This window comes from Eubalaena glacialis, chromosome 19, assembly GCF_028564815.1.
Source record: "Eubalaena glacialis isolate mEubGla1 chromosome 19, mEubGla1.1.hap2.+ XY, whole genome shotgun sequence".
Lineage (NCBI taxonomy): Eukaryota > Metazoa > Chordata > Mammalia > Artiodactyla > Balaenidae > Eubalaena > Eubalaena glacialis.
Window position 1 is genome coordinate 62,648,002 of NC_083734.1, and position 22,453 is coordinate 62,670,454.

The 22,453-nt window shown below is 39.5% G+C and overlaps 1 protein-coding gene and 1 pseudogene across 13 annotated transcripts in view; both read right to left on the reverse strand.

Annotated features, from left to right (window-relative positions):
* The window catches only part of CEP112 (centrosomal protein 112), a 415,119-nt gene that overhangs the window by 106,405 nt on the left and 286,261 nt on the right, over positions 1-22,453 (reverse strand). The window lies entirely within an intron of this gene.
* On the reverse strand, positions 11,919-13,225 carry LOC133079429 (heterogeneous nuclear ribonucleoprotein A1-like; annotated as a pseudogene).

Genomic DNA, 22,453 nt, shown 5'->3' on the forward strand with positions numbered 1-22,453 from the left:
GTCTGAGAGTCTGTTCCCGCGTGGATGGGAGATGACCAGGATCGCAGGGCCCAGGCCTCGCCCCGCACACCAGGCCTGACAGAGCCCAGGCTTACATGGCGGCCTGGGTGAGCGGGAGAGTGACGACGTCTCAGTGACTCAAGACAAGCATCCGTTTTCGCCACGCAGCCAAGTGGGGACTCAGAGCAGAAATTAAGATTATATTATAAAAAATAGGCACGTCTGAATTTATGACCTGAGATTTGTCCCTTTTCAGGGATGCCTCCATTCAGGGTTGGGTGAGACTCTGGCGGGACCTGGCTCAGACCCTGGCTTGCCATCTGTCCTCTCTCCACGGAGGAGACGCTTGCCAAGGCAGGGCCGCTATCAGACAGATGAGGCTGGCTCTGCACCCCGCGCCGCCCACGTGGGGGGGGGGGGCCGGAGCCGAGGCCGGGTCTCCGAGCCTCACGAGGTCTGGACGCCCTCCTTCCCCTGACCCACCCCAGAGGGCAAGGACCTGAAGCCGCAGCAAGCTGGCCGGGGCCGAAGGAGGGACGGCCGGGACTCCCCTGGGCGGACTCCAGCCTCGGCCCGCACAGCATGGCCGAGGGAACTGAGGGGGACAGAGCCAGGCAAGAGGGACACCCGGGAGGCTGCCCCCCAGCAAACCCGGCCAGCATCAGGACAGCTCCGTACGCTGGGAACGGGGGCGAGAAGACAGAGGGGCGGCGGCAAAAGCACCGGGATCGGCTTTGCCGCTTTGCATTATACAGTAAATGTTTTCCCATGTAATTAATATTTCAAAATATAATTTTTAAAAGCTTACTACTTGATTGTATGAGTTGAGAATCAAAAATGTTCCCACAAATCTAGGAAAAGACGTTCTGTAGCCACGTCGCAAGGAGTCTCCGGAACCGGTTTTAAACCTGTCATCTCACTTTGGTGAACGCAGTTTTGCAGCCAACCAAGAGGGGCCAACCCCTCACTCCTGCCAGCCAGTCAGTCAGAGGCAGACCCGCCCCAACAAACACAGCTGCGAGGCTCGGCCAAGCAGCGCGTCTCACGTAAGTCACCGCGATGTCAATCAGGGCTCTGAAAGTCCCCACCCCAGTCCCGAGCTCTCCCCGCGAGCCCCCCAGCAGGTCAGCAGTCTGCTGTGCTCAGAGACTGTGCCTGACCGGCAAAGCTGTCCCTCATGATAATAAGCAATAAATTCAGCTTTCTCTTTTTATTTCAGATACTGAAAGGATACAGCATGACTTGTGGAACCATTCCTCTATTACTGGATATTTAGATTGTTTCTAATATCTTATCATTACAAATAACACTTCCACCTAAGGTGTCCCCCTGGCAACATCAAAATCCAACATCTCTGCAATTCTGTACACTTTGGGGGTAGGAGCTGTGCTACCGTCGTTGATCCTCCCCGCCTCCAGCCTGCCCCACACCAAGGCCAAAGTCAAGTGCCTTTTAAAGAGCAGATGCTCAGTAACGGTTTGGTGATTGAAATTCTCCTCCTCACAGAGATTCTTAATCCACAGTCTATGGATAGGCTTTACGAGTCCAAGGACACCCCTAACATTTTATGCAAAGTTTTAGGTTTACTGTATTCTTCTGGAAGAGGATCTAAATATTTCAACAGGTTTTCAAAGGAGTACGTGACCCAGAGAAGACTGAACGCCTCTGTCCCTGCGGCCTCACCACGTTGACCATGGAACCAATTCTGCCTCTCCATGGGTTTAAACCACTGCTTTTCCTTTAGTTTGTTGGTCTCTGGCATCTCCTCTGATTTACCCAGTTCAGTTCTTTCTCAGTCTCACGCCGACAATGTTTTCCTGACTTGCCTCGCTGCCTCTGCTTCTAACCTACCCTGAATCCCTGCGGAAGAATCCTGCTTCCAAAGTCTGACCCCTTGGCCTGGTCCTCAAGGCCCTCTGTGATGCGGAGCCCACATCTCTTTCCTGCTTCAACACCCCAAGCACTAACTTTACCCTGTTAGGGTAGCTCCTTGAAGACAGGAATCTTTGTCTGTTCTATTAACTGATATATCCCAAGACCGACACATAGTACGACCGATAACTGTCGAATGAGTGAATAAACATTTTCTAATATGGACTAATGGGGTTTTCCAGACTATTTTGCTGCTTTGTAGACTCCATCCCTCTACAAGCATAGCGTTCTTCTCCAATCCTACGAGTGTACACACACAGACCAGTTCAGATGCTGACGCTTTCTTTGCTCACATCCTTTAGAATTGATTTGGTTTCCTTCCTTTTGTACGTACAGTCCTCATTCCTGGTAATCTGCATGACTGGACTATAGTCTTTTGAAAATAGGTCTTATCTTTCCTAATGGATTATGAACAGAGTTGTGGCTTTGGCATTATTGCTATGCCCTTAGTAGTTTCCTGGAAAATATTGTTTAATGAATTAATGAAGGAAAGAGTGTATATGGTTTGAACTGGCAAGATTTTTGATAGTTTTTGAAGAAAAAGATCGCTTTCTATTTCTTCATCTCCACTCAGCATATGAAAGGTAAGGTGGAGGAGAGGCAGAGTGAGAGGTTTCATGAGTATTTTTAAAATGTGGTTTATCGTACTTTATTATCTCTTCTAAGAGGAGATAAAAGACATCTTGGAGCAGAATGGAAATTGAGCATAAATGTTTATGAGAGAAAGCATCCATACTATTTCTTGTCTTCGTAAATGTAACTTATTTTACATGCCACAAACATTTTAAGACATTTTAAGATAATTCAAATATTACAAGAAAGTTGATTATAAAAATAACTTTTTAAAGATATAATTTGATATCAATTCAAAGTATTACTTTTCTAACATTGCAGTTATAGTGATCACTTTTTCCAAACATCATATTAAATGACACAATTTTACTTAGTTAAAAACATGAAAGCTAAGTGAGAGATAATATGTAATTATGTCTTGCAGACTATTATGCTTGTTCAAACAGAATATCCATGTTTTTAAGGAACTATCTTTACTTTCACTTCTACAACCTTCAATTTTCAGACTGGACTAAAAAAGTCAATGTAGTTAATTTAAATTAATTAATAAAATTAAAATTAATTAAAATTAATTAATTCAAATTACATTAAAAATTAATATAATTAATTAAAAAGTAATGTAATGTAAATTTTCTAGTTGTTGGTCATTTAATGAAATACTCATACTGCTTTGCCATTCATTGGACACAATGTTTATTGAACTGAATGTTGAAAAAGGTTTAATCCATCCATGACGTGATCATACTAATTCTCTCAATCATATGACAATCTCCAAGGTCAGCTACTTAATTGAGGATTAGTGGGGAGATGGTCATTTACAAGACTTCTGATGATCACATTTCTAATTTCAAAGTCCCTTTCTGAAACAAATAATTGGGACAGGAAATGAATGAACATTTGTCAAATCCATACTATGTGCCAGGTGAAAATACCCATATGAATAAGAGGAAGTCTCTGCTGTTGCATCCTAGAACATCTGAATCTTACTTTGAGTCAAGGTTAAGGTCTCAGTTTGATACAATCATTACAAGAAAGGGTACTTTAATTAAAGACTCCTTTTTCTTTTCCATCATTATGTACAAATCCTAACTAAAGAAAATGGCGAACTAGTCTAAATTGCAAAACATTCACAAATGTCGTATTTAGTGATTCTTCAATTTTAAGTCACTTCTAGAAAACTGATTGAGTCATTTTATATGGTTGCTTTACCCAGAACAGTAATCTAATAAATAGGAACCCCAAGTGTTTTGGTTTTTGTCACTGCCTATTTTTTTGTAAGAATCCCATGGAGAAGCTACATCCTCTATTATAGAAGGAAGAAACTGGACAGTTTTGGAAAAGGGCTGTGATATCATTATCAATATCACTATTGATTATCTGCTCTGTAACTATTGGTGGATCCATTCTCAGAAAAAATGCCCATATTCCTGAATTTGGCCCTATTTCTGAATATGCCAAATTAGTATTGGTTACGTTCTCTGTACAGACTTAGTAACTGGAGTCAATACTGTGAACTAAAATAATGTGCATTTAATGACAGCTAAACCTAAAGAATAACATGGGGCAGCTGGTTTTCTGCCCCCGCTGTAACTCACAGGGGCCAATTTTCTCACCACTGCAACATATATCCTTACGTGGCCTTAACACCCATAAGTGATCACATAAGATTTACATGAACTTCCTTCCCACTACTGAATAAGAAAGCAAACTGTGAAATAAGTTTATGGAAATATTTAAAGAATTAAGATCTAATCATATTTCAAAAGCTCACCCTTAGAGAAGCTCTCTGAAGCAGAGGCCACAGAAACTGAAACTCATTTATTACTTGGGCAGAAATACAAACTTTAGGAGAACGAAGGAGAAAAAAAAACACTTTACTTTGCTCTAGGGAAGAAGCAACTATTCTCTGATGTGCAAAAAAGAATTTATCATCAAAGGCCAAATGTGAATGGGGCCAATTAGCTTTTTTAAGGTTTTCTACCTCCTATAATATTTTTATGTCTTTGTTACTGTTATGCTTTATACCAAAATCTAATGTTGCATGAGTTGACAAATGTTAAAGGAAAATGACTACTGTATTTAACAAATTTCAACATACATAATACATATTTTAAATATGCTTAATATATTTATATATGAGTGGCACATTTGTTGGTATGGTATTTTTAGGAAGCAGATAGAAGATCTATTTCAAATACGTGACTTCAGACATCAAAAAATGTTGGCACCGTCCAATGATCAAATGATGTTAATTGAATTATTGGTCAAGTAATAAATTATTTCAAATAAGCTTTGAATCTAGGAGTTAGATGTCCTGATTTGGCATACTCATAAATCCCATTATTATTTTACTTATTTTGGAAATTTTTCTACTTTTTGGCTCACTTGTATACAAAGAAATGTAATGAATATTAATTGGGAAGTTTATAAAATAATGTTATTTATAGGAAGTTGCTATGTTAGGTTTGTTGGCAGTTCGATATAAAGCAGTAATCTCAATACTTAACAAAAGCTTTAGTTCCTTTCCTGGATAATTTGGAAGTTCGAAAAGGTGCTGAAAGGACATTCTTGAGATTTAGTCATTAGACCTTCCTTATTAAAAAAGGCCTAGAGCTTATGTAGTTTTCTAGGGTCATCTATACTGAGAGAATTACCACACCAATTCATTGAAAAATAACATCTGAAACATTTGACAAGTATGATGCCTTATCCCCCATTCAGTCTGCACACAGAAGGTCTTCAGTTAGTTTTGTTGCTGTGCAGGTGAATTTCCCATCACCCAGACCCTCAAAGCTGCTCCAGCCATATTTTTCATCAACCCAAGATGCTTTGATTGACTAGTCCAACAACTGTTGCCAAATGGTAAGTGGTGGAGCATGGTGGTTAAGAGCCCGAGCTTTGAAGTTAAACCAACCTGGGTGGTGTGACCACAGGCACATTATCTAACTTGCTTGGGCATTATTTTATAATGTGCAGATAAGGTGGGCAATAAAGATTAAGCTGGACTGAGGTTTAGCCATGCAGGAACGGTGGACGTTCAAGATGGCAAGGGATCAGAGAGCGGCGAGTAAGCAGTGGCAGGAGGATGAGACCGGTTCTTTACGCAGGAGGGAGCAGGGAAAATAAAAGGCGAGGCAAGAGCGATCAAGAGGAGAGCTTGACAGACGGAGATCCTGACAGTGAACTAGCTGAGTGAGGCTCAGGTCTAAGGCACGGCTGCATCGTTTGATGGATAAAATGGAAGCAAGACAGAACTTACGTTACTAAAGCTGAGCTTGCAAAACTGCAAGGCCAGGTATTAGAACTAAGTCAGCTATCAAAATCAGTCTTTTGTGGTCAATTCTCGTTACTCTTTCCTTCTCGTTCTCCGACATGAAGTCCATAAAAATAACAATTTGCTTTATCGAGGAAGCAATTTTCTTCCTGACGTGTCCCCAAGACTGGGGTGCTCTGCTGCTTTTGCCACTGCTAGTAATATTTATTTGTCAATGTTTATAATAATTGACGCATACAGGACATATGTATGCTTATGAAACACGATAAAGAACCCTCTTAAAATGACCATACAGCTTAATATCCAGCATTGCAAGTGCCGGTGCTTCCTTCCCCACTGCACCCCCTGACTCTCCTGAGAATTAGCCACTCTCTTGAATTTTATTAATTGCCTGGCTTAAAAAATAGTACACGTGTAAGTGCCTCTAACGTATTATTTGGTTTTACGATTTTCAGCTTTATAAATCCATGTAATTTCCTGAAATGTGCGGTTTCTCACACAGCATTGTTTCTAAGACTTATTCACGATGTTTCATTTGAAGCTGTGTTTCGTCCATTTTCACGGCTTTAGTATATCCCACTGTGTGAACAGACAAAAATCATGCATTCATCTGTTAACGGGCACTTGAACTTTGCAAGTTTCTTCCTCCATGAGCTAGGCTGCTACGGGCATTCCAGTACACGTCTTCTGGTGTGTATTTGTGAATTTCTAGGGTGTATGCTAGCGAGTTGAACTGATGGTTCATAAATCGAATGTTCAGCTTTATAGGATAATGCCACCAACATTTTGTATTCTCACCATTCTTTTTGTTCCACACTTTCAACCACACTTCGCACTGTCAATTTCCTATTTTTTTTTTTAAATAAATTTATTTATTTATTTATTTTTGGCTGTGTTGGGTCTTCATTTCTGTGTGAGGGCTTTCTCTAGTTGTGGCAAGCGGGGGCCACTCTTCATCGCGGTGCGCGGGCCTCTCACTGTCGCGGCCTCTCTTGTTGCGGAGCACAGGCTCCAGACGCGCAGGCTCAGTAGTTGTGGCTCACGGGCTTAGTTGCTCCGCGGCATGTGGGATCTTCCCAGACCAGGGCTCGAACCCGTGGTCCCCTGCATTGGCAGGCAGATTCTCAACGACTGTGCCACCAGGGAAGCCCTCAATTTCCTATTTTTAACAACAGCTTTAATAAGGTATAATTCGCATTTCATAAAGTTCACACTTTAATCTGCACAAGTCACTGTTTTCTAGTATATTCACAGAGCTATATATCTATCACCGCTACCAAATTCCAGGACACTTTTATCACCTCAAAAAGAAACCCCACACCCACTCGTGGTCACGTCCCATTTTCTCCTCCCCCAAAGCCACTGGCAACCACTAATTTTCTTTCTGTCTCTATGGATTTTCCTATTCTGGACATTTCACATAAACAGAGTCATGCAACATAGGCCTTTTGTGTCTGACTTCTTTCCCTAGCATGTTTCCAAGGCCCACCTATGTTGTGGCGTGCATCAGTACTTCATCCCTTTCCACTGTCAAATAATATTCCCTTGTATGGATATACCACACTTGCTTATCTATTCATCAGTTGATGAACATTTGAGTTGTTTCTAGTTTTTGGCTATTATAAAATGACACTGCTGTAAACATTCTTGTAAAAGTTTTGTTTGGGAAATATGTTTTCAGTTTTCATGGATAAATACCTAGGAGTGGGATTGCTAGGTCATATGGTAACTCTATATTAAACTTTCTGAGGAATTGCTAAACTATTTTCCACAGTGGCTGCACCATTTTTCACTCTCACCAGCAAAGTATGAGGGTTCTAATTTCTTCACATCTTTATTAAAATTTGTTATTTTCCATCTTTTTGATTATAGCCATCCTAGTGGTATGATGTGGTATATGACTGTATTTTTTTATTTTCATTTCCTTAACGGCTAATGATACTGAGCATCTTTCCATGTGCTTGTTGGCCATCTGTATATCTTCTTTGGAGAAATGTGTATTCAAATCTTTTGCCCATTTAAAAAATTGGGTTATTTATTTTTTTTATTGTTGAGTTCTAGAGGTATTTATATAGAATGGATACTAGACTCTTATCCAGATATATGATTTACAATTACTTCCTTCTATTCTATGAGCTGTTTTCATACTTTTTTGATAGTGCCCTTTAGAGCACAAAAGTTTTATATTTTGGTAAAGTCCAATTTATCTTTTTCTTTGTCATTTGTCCTTTTGTTGTCATATCTAAAAATCCTTTGCCTAATCCAATGTCATGAAGATTTACTCACATATTTTCTTCTGAGTTGTATAGCATTTTCCTCTTTTATTGTTTCCTTCTAAGAATATTACAGTTTTAGCTCTTATATTTAGGTCTATGATTCATTTTGAATTAATTTGTGTATGTTGTGAGGCAGGGGTGCAACTTCATTCTTTTGCATGTGGATATCCAGTTGTACCAGGTCTATTTGTTGAATTTCCATATGAATTTTAGGATCAGCTTGTCAATTTATACAAGAAAGGCAACTGGGATTTTGACAGGGATTGTGCTGAATCTGAGCACAAATCAATTTGAGTAGTACTGCCATCTTAACAAAATTAAGTCTACCAATCCATGAATGTGCACGTCTTTCCATTTATTACGTATTCATTAAATTTTTCAGTGAAGTTTTCTAGTTTTTAATGTACAATTTTCCACTTCTTTGGTTAAACTGTATTCCTAAGTAATTAATTTCTGCTACTTTAAATGGATTTTTCTTAATTTCATTACCAGATTGTTCATTGCTAGTTTATGAAAATACAATTGATTTTTGTATATTGATTTGTATTCTGCAACCTTGAACTCATTTATTTTTCAAGTAGCTTTTTGTTTGTTTGTTTTGATGTGGATGCCTTAGAATTTCTCTGTATGTAAGATCTTGTTATCTGCAAATAGGAATAGTTTTACTTTTTCCTTTCCAATCTGGATGCCTTTTATTTCTTTTCTTGTCAATCTATTATGTATAAAATGATATCTCGTTAGGGTCTTTGTTTTCATTTTCTTGATTATTGATGATATGAGCAGTTCTTCATGTCTTTACTGGCTACTTATATTCTCACTTCTGTGAAACACAATCACATCTTTAGCCCGTTCTTTTATGGGTCATTTCTGACATAATATCAGATTTGCTTCTCTATTTCTAATTCTTATACAGTTTATTTCTTTTTCTTGTGTTGTGATTAATGGCATCTCTGTTACAATGTTGAACAGCAGGAGTGATAGTGGATATCCTTCTCTTTTCCTGATTTTAAAAGGAATCCTTCTAATATTTCACCATAACAGTGATGTTTGCTCTGAGTTTTGATTGCTATTCTTTATCACGTTAAGGATGTTCCCTCCTATTCCTAGCTCATTAAGATTATTTATCACAGATGGGGGTGGAATTTCACCAAATGCTTTTGCTTCATCTGAGATGATCATATGGATTCTCTCCTTTCATCTGGCAAAAGGCAATGGATTATATTAATGGGTTTCTAACCTTAATTCACCCTTGAATTCCTGCATTATATCCAAATGACTGTCACAACCATTTTTATATGCTGCTAGATTCTGTTTCTAACTTTTTGTTAGAAATTTTACACTTAAGATTAAATGTGAGACTGGTATGTAATTTTATTTTTACTGTTTTTGGCTGATTTTCATATCAAGATTATATTGGCCTTGAATGGACTAGGGAATATTTCCTCTTTTTCTTTCCTCTGAAAGGCTTTGTATATTATTGGAATTATCTGTTCCTTGAAAGTTTGATAAGAACTTGAGTATAGAATTATTTGGGCCTGTTGTTTTCTTTGATGAAACACTTAAAACTAAATGCTCTATTTAATAGCTTATGGAACTATTAAGAGTTTTCTATTTCTTCTTCATTCAATCACATTTTCTGGAAATTTCTCCATTTTGTCCAGATTTTCAATTTTTTCCGGCATAAAGTTACTCACTGTACTCTTATCTTTTCTATCCTTCCTGGATCGGGGCCCTTGTTCTCATTTCCTCTCTTGTGGATTTGTGCATTCTCCCTATTTTTCTGATTAGTCTTCCAGAAAGTCTGTATTTTACTAGTATTTCAAAGGATCAAATTTTGATTTTACTGTATGACTTACTTTTTATTAAAACTTCCTACTTGCCTTGGCATCCATGACATTATTTCCTTTTGATTCTCCAGGCACCCCTCTGATAATTGCTTATTGGTCTCAGCTGATTTTAAATAAGAATCGCCCCATGCCACTTGCTCTTCCCTGTCTAAACTCCACTCTTCTTTAAAATTTTAGAATCCACTCTTACAGTGTTAAGTCATCATTTTGTTGGTGTGAATTCCTACTCTTTCTAACTTCGATATCCCTTTGCACCCACACCCAGACCCCTGTCCAGCCGCAGGTTAGACGGCACCGCTCTCCGAGACGTCTCACAGGCACTCCACTAACGTCCCAGCTGAACTCAATCATCTTCCCCGAATCTGTCCTTCCTCACCTCATTAACGGCACCATCATTTAGTCACCCAAACCGGAAACAGAAGAATTTCCTAGGATCCTTTTCTCTCACCCTTGATTGTCTTGCCCATTTTCACTTGTAGGTCTTCACCTTTTCTCCCCTGAATTTTACAACAGCCTTCTCACTATTCTCTCAATTCTGTCCTATTCTTTCCATCCACTTTTTTTCTGTCTGATACAGATCCACCTGCTGGTGTTCTATGTAAACTGTGAGTGTGATCCCATCGCCCAGCCTCCTCTCTGCAGCCTTAACCTCTCCAGTCCCCCAGTCCTTCCGTTCCTTGCACAGAAGCTGTAGTAAACACACGAGCTCAGGTCATTCTCTGAAAGCTCTACTTGCTTTTGGTTTTTCACAGTGATGGTCTAAAATAGTGGCTCCAACCTGGGAGCCTTGGACTTATGAAGCATCACAACATTATCAGAGGACACGAGAAAAAGACCATTAGAAGTGCTCGGGGCCTGAAGACAGAATCTCCACGATCTTCTGTGGAAGGGTTTTCCCCACCTCCCCAACCCCCATTACAGAGGTTGAGTTCTTCAGACTGTTCAGTTTCCTCCAACTAGGGCTTTGCAGAATCACTGCCAAGCCTTCCATCTTAGTCTAACACCCCCCTTGGGAATACACCTGATGCACTCACTCACCAACGGACCTTTTACTTCCTTTCAGACCAAAATCAGCACTGCAGGCCATCATATCTATATCCCAACTACATGTTATTCTGATTCCATTTGGAATGGGGAAGTCAATCCTCATATCAGTTTTGGGGGGTGATTTGTTTATATCTAATGTCAGATTGATTTATTATAGTATTAGTGTAAGTCTGATTTCACTAGAGAAAAAGGAATCAATAAAAGTATGACAAGAGGAAACAAAATAAAACAAGGAAACATAATCTTGAGAAATAATTTGCAAAGCTTAAATGTCTGTTAATAGTCTATAGCATTGAAAATTATTTCCCCAAACAGGATTACAATGAAGGAGGAAATTAGGAGAAATGATATCAGTGTGAAAGAAGAAAAATGTTGTTTGAGACTCTAAACTTACTAAATCAGAATCACCAGGATCTCATAATCCAGGAATTTGTATTAAAAGCTCTCCTGTTACTTCTGATAATCAGCCCAATTGCAGAACCACTGTTCTAGTTAATTGAGAATATGACTGAGGGCACTTTCTTAAATAAAAGCATTAGGACAGGGACTTCCCTGGTGGTCCAGTGGTTAAGACTCTGAGCTCCCAATACAGGGGGCCTGGGTTCGATCTCTGGTTGGGGAACTAGATCCCGCATGCCACAACTAAAGATCCCACATGCTCCAACAAAGAGCCTGCATGCCACAACTAAAGATCCCACATGCTGCAACTAAGACCCGGTGCAGCCAAATAAATAAATATTTTTTTTAAAAAAGCATTAGGACAATAATTTATATAAAGCACATAATTTCAGCTTACCATTCTGCTATCTCATTTCTACGGTGATTTTTTTTTTTTTTTTTTTTGTAAAAAGAGCCCAGTAAGTTGAGATTGGTTGTTTTTTTTTTTTGTTTTTTGTTTTTTTTTAAAAAAAAAGACACATTTATTCAGCGTCATGATCAGACTATTACATTTAGCAATCAACAGCATGGGTGCAAAAAAAAAAAAAAAACTACATTAAAACCCTTTGTTGGAATGCTTTACACTTTCCACAGAACAGAAACTAAAATAACCTGTTATACAATTAGTCACAAATACAGTCCTCGAGTTTTTTTGCCCATACACATGAGTATTGTCTAAAACATGTCTTCTTTGTAGCAGCTAGGCCCTGCCACCACTGTGCTTGGCTGAGTTCACAAATCTGTTGTAACCTGTAGCTTCCCTGTCACTTCTCTGGCTCTCCTCTCCTGCTAAGCTTTGTTTCCTGGCAGTAATCAAAACCTTCTGCCACTGCCATAGCTACTGCTGCTGCTGGAACCACCAAAGCCACCTTGGTTTCGGGGTTTGGCAAAGTATCGGCCTCCACCACCATAGGGGCCAGAACTTCTGCCTCCAAAGTTTCCTCCTTTCATGGGTCCAAAATTTGAAGATTGATTGTTGTAACTGCCAAAATCATTGTAGCTTCCACCACCTCCAAAATTGCTTCCATCATTACCAAATCCATTATAGCCATCCCCACTGCCACCATATCCACCACCACCACGGCTGCCACCAAAGCCACCTCGACCACTGAAGTTTCCTCCACGACCAAAGTTGTCATTCCCACCAAAACCACCTCCACGACCACCACCAAAGTTTCCAGAACCACTTCGACCTCTTTGGCTGGATGAGGCACTAGCCATCTCTTGCTTAGATAGGGCTTTCCTTACTTCACAGTTGTGGCCATTCACACTGTGGTATTTCTGAATGACAATCTTGTCTACAGAGTCATGGTCATCAAAGGTTACGAAAGCAAAGCCTCTCTTTTTGCCACTGCCTCGATCAATCATGATTTCAATCACTTCAATTTTCCCATACTGTTCAAAGTAATCTCTTAGATGATGTTCCTCAGTGTCTTCTTTAATGCCACCAACAAAAATCTTCTTCACAGTTAAGTGGGCACCAGGTCTTTGAGAATCTTCTCTTGAGACGGCCCTCTTTGGTTCCACCACTCTTCCATCCACCTTGTGTGGCCTTGCATTCATGGCCGCATCCACCTCCTCCACAGTGGCATATGTGACAAACCCGAAGCCTCTGGAGCGTTTGGTGTTTGGATCCCTCATTACCACACAATCTGTGAGCGCTCCCCACTGCTCAAAATGGCTCCTCAGACTCTCATCGGTTGTTTCAAAGCTCAAACCTCCGATGAAGAGCTTCCGCAGCTGTTCGGGCTCTTTGGGTGACTCTGACTTAGACATGACGGCAGTGGAGGGGGGGAGACGTCAACGATGCTTACTCGCCGGCGTCCACGGGCAGAAAGAAGTAATCTACCGAACGTATCCTGGTTGTTTTAAATGAATGAATATCATCAACTCTGATAACCCTGAAAGGGTTTCTATGGTAACACAGAACAAAGATAATAACCACCAAGATCTAAATAATCAAGGTTGCTTAGTGATCTTAGGCTGGCTTACTTTTATTGGTTTTAAATGCAGTAAAAAGCAAACAGTTCCAAGGAGCCAGACACTATTACTACCAGAGTATGTGACTAATTATGTGCTCCCCCCAAACCCCAAACAAAAATAGACTGGAATATACTGTTTACTCATGAAAGCAATTAAAATACATAAATACAATTTTCACCAAGTCCACCATTTTCAGCATGTAGTTATTTATCTAATTCAAATCACACAGCTAGGTGTTAGAATTAACGTCTCTGAGCTAAATACAAATATGGAAAGTCATTTTGGGGTTTGATCCTCATTCATTTTCAACCAAATATCCAAATTCATTTCGAATTCACACAAGGACTGCAACAGCTTCACCTAAATCAGTTTTCTACAAGTTAAACATCCCTCCTATGCTCAGATGTGATTGTGGAACTACTTTGATCTTTATTCCCAAATTTATTGCTTCATGTAATCCATGACAAAATATAATGTGATTTACTATATCTCTACATGACAGCCCAGCAGCTGACAGAACTTAATAATTTAGCATAAGAAAAAAACCTTCTGGCACCAAAATACACAGATCATAATGGGGACTCTTTAGTATCAGTTTACAATGAAGCCTATACAAGCCGATCATAAGAACTTCAAAACAATTCTTTTTTTCTCATGCATTTAATGAAGGAGATTTTTATTCCTTAAACGTGCTTTGTAGCTGCAAGTAAAAAATTTTGGAACATTTTGCTTTTGTTCTCATTAAAACAATGCGGGACTAGTCGCATACTAATGTTCTTTTCTCAAAGAAAAGGACTAAATTTCTCCATTTAATTTGAAATAAGTGAATAAACACAAACATGGGAATCTTAGGAGACTCTAAAAAAAAAGGAAAATTATATTTGGTTATGATATAGAAAAAGGATAGGTTAGATAATTAGGCACTACTTATAATGAAATCAAGACCTGTCTTTGGAATTGCTAGAACTGAAGTTTCTCTGAAATTCCCTCTGTCTGAACATGCGTCTGCATTCAGGGCAGGAAATGTCAGACCAGAGGGTGCTAAGGTCTCTTGTGAGACTACTTTTCAGGGGGTCATGGTGGCTCTGGTGCTGCGGGTGGCGATGGGCCTGAGGGTCTCACGCTCCTGACCGAGGTGACCGAGCGGGGCTGCCCCCAGCCCCCCCGCCCAGCACCCCTGCAGAGGACGAAGCCTCGGCCACGTGGTCTGGCTGGGCTTCCGGAGCTCCACGTAGCCTCTGGAACCTCACTGGTTTCCTAGCACCGAGAGTCTCAACAGAATCCCCCCCAGACCCCTGCCCCTTGGTTCTTTAGGTACTGGTCAGCCTATGATCCAGTCAGTGAGAAGTCACCTCCTGTCGCCTCTCCAGTGTATTTGGTTATAAAAGACAAATTATATATTCATCACTTCAATTCAAAAATTTGACACAACGTCTTCTTACAGGTATTTGAATGAAAGATTCTCACCTAGGTGAGTATATTGCTGGGACTTCCAAGACGCCATCCATGCGCTGCATCTATCTTCCTGAATCCACTGTGGGCCACAATCTGATCCCCTGCTTTGCAGGTCCACACACTCAATGTTGCCAGTGCCCCTGGGTGGGTTATTTGACTCGTACAGACTGAAGCCATAGCAGACCCAGGTTCTAGAGGGTGTTTTCTGTTATCCTGTCTTCTATCCTTTCTTAAATCTCCTTTAGATTTGCACATATCCTTGCTCACATTCTAAACCAGCTTCCTGACATGCTTCATACCTATCATGTGTCAGAAACACTCACCTCTAGTACTGTAATCTCAGAACAGAACTTGGAAAAATTCGAAGAATTTTTACTGTCTCTTCTTTGGAAAGGTTATAGTTAATTGCTTCAGAATGCAAAGCTACTAAAATCCTTGAAGTGCTTTTCTGATGAACTGTATGACTGCTTTTCAAATCATCCCAAATAAAAGAACAAATAAAACTCTATATGCAAATGTACCACAAGCCAGGCTTTGTTCCGGAGTGCTCTGGTGGACTCTCAATCTTTTAAAATGGTCACAAGCCTTCTGAATATTTAAATACAGAACAACCAAAAGACATGAACTAAATAATTTACTAGCCAAACAGGCAGAAACTAAATTTTAAAATTGTCTTGACTGGTCAAAGCTATAATACAAATGTTTCAACCCAAAATATACTCAAAAGCTGTTCCCCTCTATTTGGTTTACAAAGTTGAAATATAAAAATGTAGTATTTAATTCTCCAGTGTTGTTTCCCTTTTATTTTGAGGTGAAATAATGAGAAAATGTTTTCTATGCACAATCTCCTAAAGTGTTTTTTTCTTCCCCACATTTGAAATAAAATCTGTGGCTGCCAACAGAAGATCCTTAGGAATATCTACCAATAAGAAACCCTATATCCTTCACAGCTTAGACGAAAAGCTCCTGATGCCCCCAACACACTCATCTCTCTGCTTCACCCAGACATACCACATTATTGGTTAGATCTACTCTCTTGTTTTTGTCTCCTACTCAACTCTGACTTCAGAGCCAAAAATTCAGGGTTTTCGCCAAATCAAGGGGTCTCAGGCCAAGGAATTTGGATGTTACTCTGGATGCAGTGGGTGCATCAGAGGTTTATGAGCCGGGAGCGAGATGAGCTATCACAGGGAAGACGCATCCCCCAGGACTAAGGAGAAGGAACCAGAAGAGCAGAGCAGAAAACGGTGGCGACAGTCGGAGAATTGCTGCTTTTGTTTCAAGTCCTAACACAGCTACAGTAATTGAGGAGACAAATGAAGTGAAATGGGGTTATCCCAGCCTTGTGCCTCTTTCTGAAGGAGAAAGTTACATTAGGGGCAATCAGAAAATTAAACCAAAGGAAACAACAGCATTTTGAACTCTTTACATGTTATCTACCTTTCTACCATCTATCTTACAGAAACACGTGGGCACCCAAATGCTGACACGTTCACAAATGGATTTTCCTATAGTAATTCTTCGTTTAAAGATGTTTAATTTTGGTATATTTTTCAGAGTGCAACTGGGATAAATGGAAGATGTATTGAGAGATCTAACTATGGGTGAATCATAAATAATCCCTTAGAAACTGAGGATGAGAACCTTGTCTCTGTGTGGATGTGAAGTCATCTCTCATAGCTGTTCCCACCTCTTGATACACTCTTCCCAGTATTACTGATGGCCTTCGCTTCCATAACCCATTTTCTTTTTTTAAATTGAGATATAATTTATTTACCATCTTATTCACCCTTTTCAAGTGTACAGTTCAGCAATTTTTAGTATATTCACAAAGCTGTGCAATTATCGTATTTGTCTAATTCCAGAGTATTTTCATCACCTGAAGGAGACCCTGTACCATTAGCTGTCATTCTCCATCCCTGCCTCCCCTCAGGCCCAGGAAACCCCTAATCTACCTTCGGTCTCGATGAATTTGTCTATTCTGAATGTTTCATATACATGGAAATAATATAATATGTGGTTTTTTTGTGTCTGGCTCTTTTCACTTGCACAATATTTTCAAGGTTTATCCTTGTTGTAGTATGTATCAGTAATTCATTACTTTTTATGACTAAATGACATCCCACTGGATGGATATACCACATTTTGTCTACTTATCATCATTAGATGGGAATTGGGTTGTTTCTACTTTTCGAATACTGTAAATAATGCTGCTATGAACATTTGTGTACAAGTTTTTGCATGAACATGTTTTGAATTCTCTTGGGAAACACTCGGGAGTGGAACTGAGGGGCCCTATAGTAATTCTATATTTAACTTTTTGAGAAACTGCCACATGGTTTTCCAAAGCGGCTGCACCTTATGTTCTAATTTGCCCATATCTCTGACACTTCTTCTTGTCTGTCTTCTTGATTACAGCCATTCTAGTGGGTGTGAAGTAGTATTGCATTGGGATTTTGATTTGCATTTCTGTAATGACAAATGATGCTGAGAATCCTTTCATGTGCTTATTGGCCATTTGTATACCTAGTTTGGAGAAATGTCTATTCAAATCGTTTGCTCATTTAAAAATTGCATTACCTGTCTTTTTATTGTTAAGTTATGAGAGTTCTTCATATGGGTTTCTAGACCCTTAACAGATAGATGAGTTGCCAATATTTTCTCCCATTCTGTGGGTTATCTTTTCACATTTTTGCTGGCTATATTCTTGGAAGCACAAAAGTTTTTACTTTTGATAGAGTCCAATTTGTCTATGTCCTCTTTTGTTGCTTCTGCTTTTGTTGTCATGCCTAAGAAACCATTGCCTAATCCAAGGTCCCCAAAATTTACTGGTATATTTTCTTTTAAGAGGTTTTATAACTTTAACTCTTACATTTAGGCCTAGCAAGGTTGCTATCAACAAATTCTCTTAGTCTTCGTTTATCCGTGAATCTTTTATTTCTCCTTCATTTTTGAAGAATGATTTTACCGGATGTAGAATTCTTGGTCAATAGTCTTTTTCTTTCAGGACTTTGAATATTTCATTCCACTGCCTTCTGACCTTCATGGTTTCTGATCAGAAAACAGCTGTTAATATTTCCATTAGTTCTTTAGACATAGTTTCTTTAGTTCTTCGAGCATATCTAAAAGAGCTGATTTAAAGACTTTTATCTAGTAAGTTCAACATGGGCTTCCTCAGGAACAGTTTCTACTGATTTTGTTTTTAACCTGCCCCTAGGCCATGCTTTTTTGTTTCTTTGCATGTCTCATAATTCTTTTGCTAAAAACTGGACATTTTGAATATGATAATGTGGCAATTATGGAAATCAGATTCTTTCCTTTCCCCAGGGTTTGTTGTTGTTGCTAGGGTTTTTTTGTTTGTCTGTTTTGTTTTTTAGTGACTCCTCTGAACGAATGCTATAAAGTATGTATTCTCTGTCATACGCGGTCACGGAAGTCTCTGCTCCGTTAGTGGTCTGCTGATGACTGGGGAGAGGTTTCCTTAAATGCCTGGAACCAACAGGTCTTCCAGATTTCACCAAGGGCTCTGTGTGCATGTGAGTGCACACCTTCCACACTCGAGTGGCAGATTACAACCCTGCCTTCTCTTCCCACTTGTGCAGAGGCTCAAGGTCAGCCAGAGGTGAGAACTGGAACCGTCTCAGACCTTTGCTGAGCACGCACACAGCCCTACGCGTGTACACGGCACGCTAGAGTCCAAGGGATATACTGCAGATCACCAAAGCCCCCGGGGACAGCTTGGTCCCAGCTTACACCTTAAGCTTTTGAGTTAGCCTACTGTTTTCCCCGACTGTTACACACCACCTCAGGCAGCTGGGACCCTAAACAATGATCTCTAGCTGTTTTTGAAAAATGCTCCTCCGGTAAAAGGGTTCTCACACTGAGTGAGCTCCAAGTCAGGACAAATAAAGACAGCCTTGTGGGTGGGGTCTTCCTGGGACCCATCAGACAGGTGGGTCAAACAGTAATCAAATAATAGTTTTCAGGAAATGGGGCTTTGAAGGAGCTGCCCTGTTCTGCCCCCTCTGGTGGCTTCTAGGCTGCTGATTTTCTCCTTGATTGCCGGCTGTTGGTTTTCAACACTAATGCAGAGCTGGGAAGAAAGTATGGAAATAGGGAAAGTTGAAAAGTCACAAAGCTGGCTGTTCCTACCAAGATCCAGATTTTATTTTTGTTTTGTTTTTGAATGAATGCTCCTTGGATTGCTGTAAGCCTTTGGTTAATTTCCGTAGTTCTGAAAAGGTTATGATCATTTTTGCCCGTTTTGTCATTGCTTTTATGGAGGACAATTTTTGGAGGTTCTTATTTTGCCATTTTCCCTGGCATTCTCCCCGGAACACTCATTAAGTGTTGTTTTCCACAGGGTTACATCCTTTCCTGTTTTCTCTTCTTATTCCACAAACTTTCCTTGGGAAATATTATCCCTGCCTAGGCCTTCAAATTCTACCCAAAAGTCACTGACTCTCAAATCTACATCTTCTACACTAACATTCTCCCTTGGAAGACTTACTGGTGACCAATGGCCATTTCTGTGTGGGTATTTTACAGGTGTCTCCAGCCCAACATGTCTGAAACCACTCATCCACTTGGTTCCCATGCTAGGAAACTGAGAGGCATCCTAGATTATTCCCTTTTTAAAAAAGTTTCAAGTCTTCACTAAAACACCTCCTCTGTCAAATATTCCCACATCCCACCTCCCATCAAGTGAGTCATTCTCTTATCTTAATACACTTCTCCCCCTGTGTAACATTTGTTTACACGATGATCCTCTCCCTAGACTATCAGCATCGCGAGCAAGAACTGACTCACGTTCTCATCCCCAGGACTCATCACAGCACCCAGCACATTAGAGTCAGTCATATGTTTTATCCGTGTAGCGAACTATTTTCCAAAGATGGCCACACCAGTATATACACCTTCCCACATGTTCTTCTCACAACATAGTGTCAACGTTCCTCCATCAAGAGATGGGGTCTCTGCTCTCTCCTCTGGAGCCTGGGCAGAACTTTGTAACCGCCTCCAGCAAAAGAATGAGGTGGAAATGACAGTGCTTGATTTCTAAGGGTAGGTCAGAAAGGTGATATGGATCCCACCTGGTTCTCTGTCTCAGGACACGTGTGTTGGGAGTCCTGAGCCAACACTTGAGAAGTCTAGCTACCCTGAAGCTGCCACGTGAAGAGACCACGTGGAGATGTGGAGCTGTTAGACAGCCTTCCCTGTACAAACCAGAAATGTGAGTGAAGAAGCCCTCAGATGGCCTCAGCCTCAGCTACGCCCGACTGCAGCCACAGGAGGAATCCAAGCCAGAAACACTCAGCTAAACAGCTCTCCAACTCCTGACCCACAGAAGCAGTTAAGAGATAATAAATGTTGTTTCTGAAGCCACTACATTTTGTGGTGATTTGTTTTACAACATTAGATAACTGAAAAAGTAATAAATGCAGAAATGAAGATGATGATAGAGAAGTATCTTGGTGCATACACAATATTCATCTTTGTTTTCTCTACCATGCATCATTTTTAAATGGAAAAAAAGTGGTAAATACGTGATTAAAAGAAAAGTATCTCATACCTGCATCAAAAAATGTCAAAATGTAATTAATGTGTATGCAAAATGAACTTGCATCCAGCAAGGAAGTCTTTTCCCAAAATACTTAGGGGTTGCATTATTTTCTCAAAATACAGTTTTTCAAATAATAATTTGCTTATTTAACCAAGTACTATATGGTACCCCAAAAGGCAAAAACCTTATTCTCCATTCCCTCCAAATAGATAATTTCATAAATATAACTTCTGGATCATAAAGATAACTTCTGGATCACTGATGTTACAATGCTTGACTGTTCTTGGTAAATTTTTCCTATATTAAATGTCTTAACATGTTTTTGTACTGTTCTAATCAAGAGAATCCTTTTATAAATCATTGAGCACTTCTGTTAATTCTGAATTTTCACACGTTAGTGATACTTAATGAATTTAAAATAGTTTATATTTATGAATTATTTAAGATAGCCTAGATGTAAACAAATCCACAATGACAGAAATAATGATTCTGTTTTTAACACATATTTAACCTCAAGCTAATAGCTGTGAATATCTTGAGATTATATTTCTTTAGAACAGATGCTTACTTAACACAGATAAAAGAAATTAAACATTAAACAAAGCCTCATCCAAAAGAATTTGCCACTTTTCAATAACCTTTTAACGTGTTTTAAAAGAGTTGGGATTAATTACCTATAGTTTCTAAAAATGTGTATTGTCTGGTTTATCTAAGCCAAAAGGAATAGCAATTTAAGTAAAAACAAGAAAAGCTTTGACTCACAAATATAAAAGAAAATTTCTTTGTATCATTAAAATTAAATGTGCAATCTATGCTCCTGATGCTGTTTTGTATTCTAAGTCTATAAAGCTTTTTTTAAAAAACAAATTTTAGATATTTTTCCGTTTCAAATGTTGGTGAAGAAATCTAATTATTCACTCAACACATATGCTGGGAGCACTATATAAACCGCCAAAATTTCCCTTAGAAGAGATATATAGTTTACAGTTAAATATCAGGAAAACTGTCCTCAATTCACATTTTTCTTTTTGCTTAGTACATTGAACATAATTTTACATAAAGTATATTGCTGATGTCATCATTTTAAAAAATCCCTTATTTGAATTTTATTTGCCAATTTCAGGCGGCTACATTCTGGGCTGAAGGAAAAAAATTAATAGTGCTTTGTGAATTATTTAAAATACTATATGTATATGGGTGAATGTATAATTTATTGTCAGAATTGGGTAACTTTTGAGAGTGAATGGAGTGTTAAGAGTCACAGCGAGAAAACAGGCATTGAAACAGGAACCTGAGGTCACCCTAAGTATGAATTACATCTCCGCTACACTATTAACAGAACAAGATTAAACACCACCATGCTAGGTCAGCTCCACAGTCCATCTGGCCAAGTCCATTATGTACCCATAATCTTCACAGTAACAGGAAGAGTCATAAAGGTCTTCATCAACACCATCATTAATATATTTTATGTTATTTTACTATTTCTGCTACCACCACAATACTCCCTTGCCCGGAGGTCAGAGTTCCAGGGACGATCATGTATATTATTTAGGAGCTGCCCCGCGGCCCCTGCCCATGCTATCGGGTGTAGAAAATCAGTCAACAAATTGAAAGCAGCTGCCACTAGGATAAAGTGACAACAGAAAGAAGAGGGAGGGGTGGGAAGAACCATGAAAGGGAGAGAGAACCAGAATGACCACGTGGGGCACATTTATTGTAGGGAGGTTCTGCGTGGCACCAAACGTTCACAGTGATGACTCTGAGTTGTCAGGAAGGGGCATTGATGGTTTCGGCATTTTTTGTCGAAAAGAGTAGAGCGGTATGTTAGAGAAAGCCTTCAAAATGAACGTTTTGGCACATACATGGTGATTACATTTTAGTTATTTGGAAACTGACACGTGGAACAATTTATTCCTAAGCAATATCTGATAAATGAGGCATTCCTGTACTTCCTTTTATTTGTTTTGAAACTATCTCTTTCAAGTTCTTCTAAACAGTGTTGAAAAAAAAATCAGAATTAACCCACTCATGGTATGAGAAGATTAGAGAATGTGATCATAGA